The sequence below is a fragment of the Mycteria americana genome, chromosome 3 (assembly GCF_035582795.1).
Source record: "Mycteria americana isolate JAX WOST 10 ecotype Jacksonville Zoo and Gardens chromosome 3, USCA_MyAme_1.0, whole genome shotgun sequence".
In the NCBI taxonomy this organism is placed as follows: Eukaryota; Metazoa; Chordata; class Aves; order Ciconiiformes; family Ciconiidae; genus Mycteria; species Mycteria americana.
Window position 1 is genome coordinate 93,808,684 of NC_134367.1, and position 9,125 is coordinate 93,817,808.

Here is a 9,125-nt window from a genome sequence, read left to right on the forward strand (position 1 = left end):
CACCACTGGGCAATAAGGCTACTTGCAGATCCTTCCCATGCAGGTTTGTTTCTAAGCCCAGAAACTTTGTATTTTCCTGCAGCATGAAAACTCTGCTCTTAGCCCCTGGCACCTCCATGTTTTGTGTTTCTTTCAAACAGGAGGGCTCCCTGAAAGCCCCATCTTCTCGTTGCTACCAAAATGAGGAGAGGAGAGACAGGTCCAGTTTGTCACAAGCCTGGCTGAACTCTAGTAGAGGCACAGGGAATATAATGAGTGAGGAATGATCCCTGCATTTGGGTCTTGCAAAGGCTCCAAATTCCAAGAGCATTTCAACAGAAACAGCGTCTGAAGCGGATACAGTTCTGGTGCTCCTACAGAGGGTCAAAGCCCCTCTTTATTTCTGCTGGCAAGGGCTTGCGTGTCCATGTCCGCTAGATCTCCCTGCAGGGACACAAAAGTCTATGCTCAAATATTTGTTGCGGTCTCCACTTTGGGCTGGAGGAGCCCTGACTTGCACAGGATTTCCAAACACACAAAGATTAAGCAGGCCAGACTGAACGGCTGGCATCTCTTCAACATACTTCTTAGCCAGAATTTTGCTTACTTCTAGCAACAGCAAGGTTCAGAGGGATGCATTCTTCTTTGTGGAACAAAGAGGGCACTGTCTACCAAGCTTTTGCTGTACAAAATCTGTTCAGTGAAATTCCCATTTGCTGCTTGCCTGCTCCCTACTTTCACAGGCCTGCTGTCTCAACTACCTTCACTAGACGCATTATTTTTTGACCCAACCGATGTAACAATAAAAAAAATCAAAATGAGTTGCCCATAGAACACAATTCACATCTGTTTCTGAAACACAGCACCTAAGAGAGAGACAGAGATTTCTTCATCCACCGCAGGTCTTTTCTAGAGTCATAACCCTGCAAAGAAAAAATCCTTATAAAATATGATTTAAAAAAGAGACATACTTACTAAATGCACAAACAAAAGCTTCCCTTGCTACCTTCAGATTCTATTAGCATTAAACCCCTCAGTTTAAAAACAGTGGAGGAGAAGAGAAATGATAATGTTACTATTCATGAGCTGTTCATAGCACCCAAGGATGTGCTGTTTAAACTAAACAGAAAAGAGATTTCTTGCATGCTGCCTTCTCCCAAACCAATTCTTATAGGGCAGGAATGAGTGCCTTGATGTTCTTACTACTGAGGGAGCAGGGGGGCTACTCTGGTGGGTACAAAGTCTATGAATGTTTACAAGGTAGGATTTCTACAGCATACAAGGGAGCTAGTCATCAGCCAAGGTTACTTCTGGCTTGAGCAATCAGTTAAATGGACTTTAGCATTGTTATATAATTGTAACCAGCAGTCCTCTGAGAGTTTGAACAATGCTGTCGTGCTCTCACAACAAGTAATTTGTGAGGCATCTCTCCCCCTTAGGAGTCCACAGTAGTCAGTAATGTGGAGCAGCTATGAGCTTTCTTTAGGAGAGAGGTACTCCCAATGACCAGAGCCCAGGTCATGCTCTAATCATCTCCATGATGTTATCTTACAGCTTTTCTTCAGAGCATGTAGCCACCTCACAACCACTTTATCTTTCTCATCAAATTCATATTGTAGGTTTATAATTTTATTTCTCCATGCAAAACATTGAGCATCACACCCGACCTTACCACAACTGTTTACTGCCATTTCTGCTATTGCTGTTCGATTGGCTTCTCATTTGCACTCTACACATGAGACCCTGATTCAGCAAAATCAATGAAAGCTTTGCCACTGACTTCTGCCAGACCTAGGCTTCAACCAGTAGCCTCTGGCTGTTGCTAAACATGTATTTTAACCCAGATACAGTTTCTGATTTAATTTTTTTTTTCACAACATGATTCTTCCAACCACTCAGCAATACACACAACTAACAGCCTACCTGAGCTCCTATTTCTGCTTACATCAAGTAGATAATGTTCTGAAATAGGCTACAGCTTTCACCTATCCTCAGTCAAGTTCATACAGCTGTGGCCCATCATTTCAAAGATAAATGATCTCAAGCTGCCAAGATGTGATTCTGTGTTAACAGGGACAAAATAAAGCTGTGGCCAAATGAAAAGGTAACATGAAGTTGTTTTGTATTTTGAAACTGATTAAGCATTTACACGCAGAGACTCACTGAAGTCCTAGAACTAGGCATACAGATCAGTCAGTACTGACCCGAACAGCTCTCTCCCAAAACAATTACACCTTAACTCATCCCTGCTGGTAGTGGTAGCTGTAAAAAAAACAGTGTTTGAGGTTGCCTCGTGGTGGTTTTGTGGGAAAGGAAATTTGGCTCAAAAGCACTGCTGTAGTCCACGTCTGCATGTCTCAGGTGCTCAGAAGTTGGCAACAGCCCATCCCACAGTGATTCTGCTGTGCCAGGTCAAGCTTTGTGATGTATTGTTATTAGTCTAAGATGAACCATAAGAGGCACTATGGCTGTCTAAACCAGGAGTCCACCACAGCACCTGCTCTCCTACCCTCAATCCCAGTTTTCTTTCCAATGGAAAGCAGGAAGCATGGCAGGGAGGGGAGGGAAGAGAGGGCAGACAGTTACACATCTAGGCTGCATCCTGACAAGCAAGCAGGATGTGACTGCAGTGCACGTCTGGGCCTCTGAGCTGGAAAACAGTCCCAGGCCTCACAGTTCAGATGCACCGCTATGCCTCAAAGGTTGCTGTGAGCATGAAATTGCCCTGTGGCTGGCTATAAAGCCCAAACGACTGACTGTGTGAGAGCCATTCTCCATTGGCATAGTGCTGTGCTGCTCCACTGACAAACTCACAGTGGGGGCCTGGGCATGTAGTTTCTCTTATTGTCATTGAGGAAACTTCCCTGGCTTAGATCTGCAATGACCTCCAGACCTTGCTGGACAAGGACAAGGTCACTGTGCTGCAGGAAATTCTGAGGTAGGGGCTGGTAGAAGCAAAGGCAAATATAGCAGTTACTGCAGGAAAGCAAGCTGGTAGTCATTATTATCAGTATTACATGTGACACTACATGTATGCCTGTACAGACTAAAGACCACAAGTGAGACAGGGAGGGGGATTAATTCTGCTAGGTGCTGAACAAACCCAGAGTGACCCTCCACCCTTGCAGTTTACAGGTGTAAGCGTGAGCCATGTTCATGTAAAAGAAAATCTCTAAAGTTGCAGGATGTACTTGTTCACTTTTTTGGCTGTAAATTCTTTCACTTATTTAAAGAACAGAGAACTGGAAAAAAAAATCAAACCAAGAAAGGCTGGAGTCTGCAAGGAACTGTATGGGTCAAGCCTACAAATTATGATTTTATAGAGTTAATCAGGTTTTGGGAGTGATGCAGATGATAAACAAATCAAGGCAAGAAGGAGAGAAGTAGGAAATAAATTTCAAAGGATTATGACTCTGGATCACGTTATTAAGAAGAGTCTTCATGCATGCCCATGAAACCACAGACTGCATTCTCTCTTTAGATCAAGTAGAAGTCTCTAAGCAGACAAGAAAGAAAAATTTCTCCTACTGGAGCTCTGTCAATAAAGGTTCAGTTGATTAAAACAATTTCCCAACACAGAGGATAAAATACATTTTACAGGGTGGTCTTTTACTTCTTCCAGTGACAACCCTTCTCTCAGTTACAAATGATTACTTAGCTTTTCACTTTTCAATAGCTATGTTGGAGGCACACATCCATTTAATATTTGGAATTTTCCACATATAATTCCCTTCTGAATGGGCAGTGTGTGTTTAAGATTTTACTAAATGAATAGGGAAAAATTCTGCTCTTTGAAAATTTGACGTAAATCTGAAGTATCTGCCCTAATATAGACTTACACTTGTTGTTAAATCAGAGTAAAATGAGAGCACACTTTGCCCTCATGATATCCAGCACAGGGGCAGGAATATAATACAAGAAAGGGTTACTTTCTAACTGCTTGTAAGATTTAAGGCAGATAAATAAATAATAATAATAAGTCTTTGTTTCTGAAAGGAGATATTCAGTCTACCCAAAGCACCATCCAAGTCATTAAAGGATTCCCAGGTGCCAGTATTTGGAAAGGGTATTAGCTATTCAAACAGTTTAGGCAGAGGTCTCTGCTGTTCTCTCTCCTGGGTCATCTCAGATTTCCTCAATCTCTGCCCAGAACTGAGCACAGGCGGGAAAGGAAGGCTGGAAATTTCAGAGGAGTAACATTTTCTCCAGAACTAGAAAGAACATATTTTTCAGTCTTGCAGTAAAAATGAGGAAAACCCTCCTTTGTTAGTGCAACTGCAAGGCTGGCTGGGCAAGGGCCACATGCTGCATGTGGGGGGACAGACTCTGAAGCAGATGCTGTGCAGGGAGCCCTCTTTTCCTCCCCTTTTCAGATATAATTTACCTGGCTCCACTCTGTGGGAAAAGAAACCACACAGAAGTGTCAGCATGACACAGCTGGGCTGTTCAAACAAAGTAATTCAGCAGCAGGTGGGAAGAGTGAATCCACACAAAGGCAAAAGGCTTGCTGAGGGGATGGCTGAGCTCTGCTGACAAGAGTCAGTGCCCCAGAGATGGGGATGGAAACACCTCTCCAGGTGTTTGATGCTTGAGGGCGCAGACAGTCATCTGAAGCCACCCACCCCATCTGAGTTGGTCTCTGGCTCCTGCACATTTTTAAAGGTTAATAGTTCTAAGCAGGTGCCTGAGACTGAACAGAAATTTCAGATTGGGAAGTATTTTCCAGAGGAAAAAAAAAGGCACTGGAAATAGCAATCACTATAGAAAGCGACATGAGAAGAGGCCAGTGGTCTCTGACTATCTGGCAAAGGGAGAGATGCGGGTGTTTCCAATGGGAATAAGCTCTGCCTAGATAAAAGCAAAGCTTACTGGAAGAAGGATGTTTCCTGAAAATGTCATCTTTAGTTAATGAGATCTGCCTTGTCAATTGTTCTGATCCCAGAGTCCCCCTGGATCCACTTCCTCACTTCTGCTCCGCACTCTCAGTGTGTAGGCCAGAAACGCTCATTCCATCATCAGCTTCCCACATGCTTTTCTCATGCATCACCCAGGTCTTTGTTGCCCCTGTGCTTAACGCTGCCTGGAGACACCTGCAAGCTGCAGACTTGTTGGCCTTTATTCTAAGGACAAGTTCATTAAACCTTGTTACACCAAGACTGTGCTTACTTATGGCTGCTGATTCATTCCTCTCTGTGATATGTAGTCTTGGTCCCAGCTCTGAAAAGCCCAAGTCATTCAGGTCCCTGCCACTATAAGACATGCTCTTCCACCATTTCACTGTAGCAACTGCAGCTTGTAGAGACGAGACAATTGTCACTCCTAAAAATTGAACTCGTAAAGACCAGGGATCATCGTCAGCAAGCTGCTTCCAGGGAATCACCAAAACAATTTGGCAATCTTTCATGCAGTGCCTATCCTTGCTTAGGGTGTCTAAAAAAACCCTGTATTCGTTATTTGTGAATATATTAACTCCTAGTGCCAAGACGCTAGGATGATGGGCAGCCTGAAATGTGGATAATACCTATACCAATGCATTAAATCCTCCTGAAGCCTAACCACAGTCAGGACTACGTTTACATAGCAGTTTCTCACCGTGCTGTTTTGTCTTTCCCAGGGTTCCTCAACAGCATCCTCCTACTCAGACTGTCAGCAGTTTGACTGGCAGCATCGTGGGTACAAGGTTAGAGGGCTGCATCTCACCCCTCTGGGTACCTGAAAAACACAAAGAAAGATGTGTGTGTTCAGTTGCCAGCTGGAGGAATCACAGCTACTCATGTGATGCCCAGGCAAGATGATATAATCAGCACATTGGTACTTCTTACGCCAGTAAACTCTTTACCTGTCCCCTGTGCCAAGAGCAGTCAGGAAGATAGATGCTATTAGGGAGTGATGAAAAGCATGAAATGAACCTTAAAGGCATAGAAAACTTCATGTCACAAAAACAACAAAGCTCTTTGGCTATTGTGCCTGTCTTTTCCCGAGTAGTGTAGGGTAACCACCTTTTTGGGCATATTGCCTGCCCAGGATTATGCCAAAGAGAATCTCCAGGAAAGTCTTGTCACAGTCATCCCGCAGATTTTCTCTTCATCTCAGCGCAGCTGTTCCCATCCTGACCTACTAGCCTGATTTCTTGCTGACTTGTTACTGAGAATGCTGCTGCAGGGATTCCAGATGTGGAGGAGCCCAGCCCACTGCACACATTGTACCTTCAACCCTTCCTCTCCAAGTCTCCCAGTGACTGTGCACAGCTAGCTCAGGTCTCACTGATGGAGAAAATGGTATTGGTCCCAGATGAGCCAGAAGACCCACATCCTTTTTCTTTGAACAGTTTGCAGTCAAAGTATTCCCAGAGTTTTACCATATTTAGTACAATCTCCAAGATAGAGGAAAGTGCCTGTGTTACACCAGGTAGGGACATCCCTGGTCCCTTCTGTTGCTGTTAAACTGTTACTTGGCTCTAGTTCCTTACTTTATGCTCAGCATAGCTCAAGGCTTCGCTTTGCAGTTCTTGAAGTTTGTTCAACTGTTTGTCATCCACAATCTCCTCCCCTTCTGTCAAGCAGCCATCGATTATGCCTTCCTTATTGAGAAAAACTCTGTACTTTCCTTTCTTGTTTGCTATCTTTTACTATCCTATTTGCCTTATACAATAATGACTTACATGCAGGAAAATGATTCAAAGCTGCAATATTTCTGAAGCCAGAGACAGTCTGAACTTTTTAGATAATTGGGAGGAAAATCATACTTTCTATTCAACACACCTGGGAGGAATAACTTTATATTCAACACACCTGGAAGGAGTAACCCCTGTCTGTTTCTTGCTGCATCAGAACCAACTGCAGACTGTCCCCACCACATGAAGAAGTGACCTAGGTGATGGACAGCAGTATAACTTGTGAGCAGTATCAGCCTAATGGATGCTAAGGACAGTGCTACAGTTGTCCTGCAGGAGTATTTTGAGGGCAGCCTTCTTAATCTGTACCAGCAGAAATAATGACATGGATTAATAACTATTTTTCTTTCTCTTGAGATGAGGTATACTAAAGAACATGAAGGAAGATGAGCTCGCTTCCTACTACATCACTAAAAGTATTTTCAAATGTTTTGTAAAGCTGTGCAAGCATACAGGAGCTGCTGTGTACTCAGCAGTAACTTCATGTATTTCAAGAGGTTTTACTCTGATGCTGCAAATAGTTCTGTGAGCTTCAGTACCTTGCCTGAAATGAGTGGAAGGGAACCTGGGTTTGACTTCTCACCCAAAAGGATGCCAGCTCTAACAGGGTGGAGTTGGGAGGAGCTGAAGCTGTTTGGCACCCAGGTACGTGAGCGTTCAGGGCAAAGGCAAGGGAGCTTAGTGCTCTGATGGGAGCTGCTGTGCACTGCTGGAGCATGGCACCTTCCCTCCCTGAAACAGGTCTCTTAAGAAAAGCCGCTTAGCCAGCAGCCAGCTGAATGATGTCTGGTGCCTCTCTTCCCTCCTGGCTGCCTGACTGCTGAGCAGCTCCTTGTTTGAGCCTGGGATGGCAATGGATGGGAGAAACTGCTTTCAAACTGTTTAATAACAGTGATGGTAACCTTTGACCTTGCTGAATAGCAGCGCTTTTGACCTTTCATTTGTTAAATAATACAACCACTTACTTCCCGATCCTTATCAGTGTTTAGTAATTGGGGTCAAGACAAAGCAAGGCAGAGTACAGTTACCCACCAGACTTTACTGAACAAGGAAGAATTTCCTTAAGCTATAGATTTCCTTTTTGATAATCTTCAGTCAAGACAGGAGACTGGATGACTTAGGAGATCCATAACAGGCTAAAGAGCCTCTCAGCTGTTAGCATCTGGTTTGAATCCAGCTGTGGCTGACAGTGGCAGAAATTCATTATGGTCTCAGGTTGCCTCTCTGACTCGTATGAAATGAGTTTGGCTTGCAGTTCTACTGTTTACTGGCCGGATAATAGCCATAACAAAATGCTGACACACTGTTCTAGAGACATTGGTGATTAAATGAATTTACAAAGCCTGAAAATTCCTATTCCCATAGAGAAAATCAGAGTATGGCACAGTGGTAGGTGACAGTGTGGACAAAATTTTGCAGTCACTCCTGCATGTCCTGCATGATTCACACCAGAGAGGCAGTTAACCTTCAGGAATTGGTTTGCTGAGTTGCTTTTTGTGTGGTGTAAGTAAAACTAATGGGTCAGATTGTGTGCTGTACAGCTCATTAAACATCTCACTTGACAGACAAGCAGGTGACGGCTGTTACAGGCAGAGGTCCCAGGATCAGTGTTTTCCTCAGAAGTGAACAGGAAATGGATGAAAAAGAAATCCAAGAATTTATGACGTGATAATGGATTTAAATGTAAGTGCATACACATATATTTATTTATATAATGCACACATATAAAAACTTAAACTTCCTGAAGACGTCAAACAAATTCTATTTGTCTAAGCAGCTGCACAATCTCATTATGCATTTTATATTAAGCCAGACTGCAAGATTTTTAGGGCAGGAGCTGTTTTGTGGATGTCTGTCTGTACGTGATTCAGCAAAATGAGCCCCTAAAGAGTGATCAAAATGCTGTCATTTATAAATAAGCCACGTATTTATAGATGTACATGAACTAGATAAGATCAGTAAAACGACACCGTAACTAGTGAGATTCAGAGTTGTTTTTTCTTTTTTTTGCCGCTCATGTAAGAAATGAGGAAAATGGAGCCCTTTGTGGTATCCCAGCTAAGGTACAATACAGTTGTATGCCCTCCTGCTTTTTGGACTTACCTTTGGATTTAGGCCTCTTGAAATTGAGGAACACCCATGCAGGACAGCCACCCCTAACTGCATTCTTAATGGGTTGCTACTTGTCAGTGTCTCTGGGCCTCGGGACAGGGTTAGCTTTACACAGGACTGGCACAGCCAGATCTGCCTGCACAGGCAGCTGCCTGCAGGCTCTCCGGGGCTCTGCTTCCTCCTTCTTTGCTCTGAGGAAGCCCGCGGCTGACCCACAGACGGCTCACGGCCTCCTCGCCGTGACTGCCCTGCCCTCCTCAGCTCCCCACGGAGGGAAGGCCCGGGCCGAGGCGGTGGCTGAACCGCACGGGAGTTGCCGTCGCCCCGTGCCTGCTCAGGCGCTGAGCTACTGAGGCCCCCA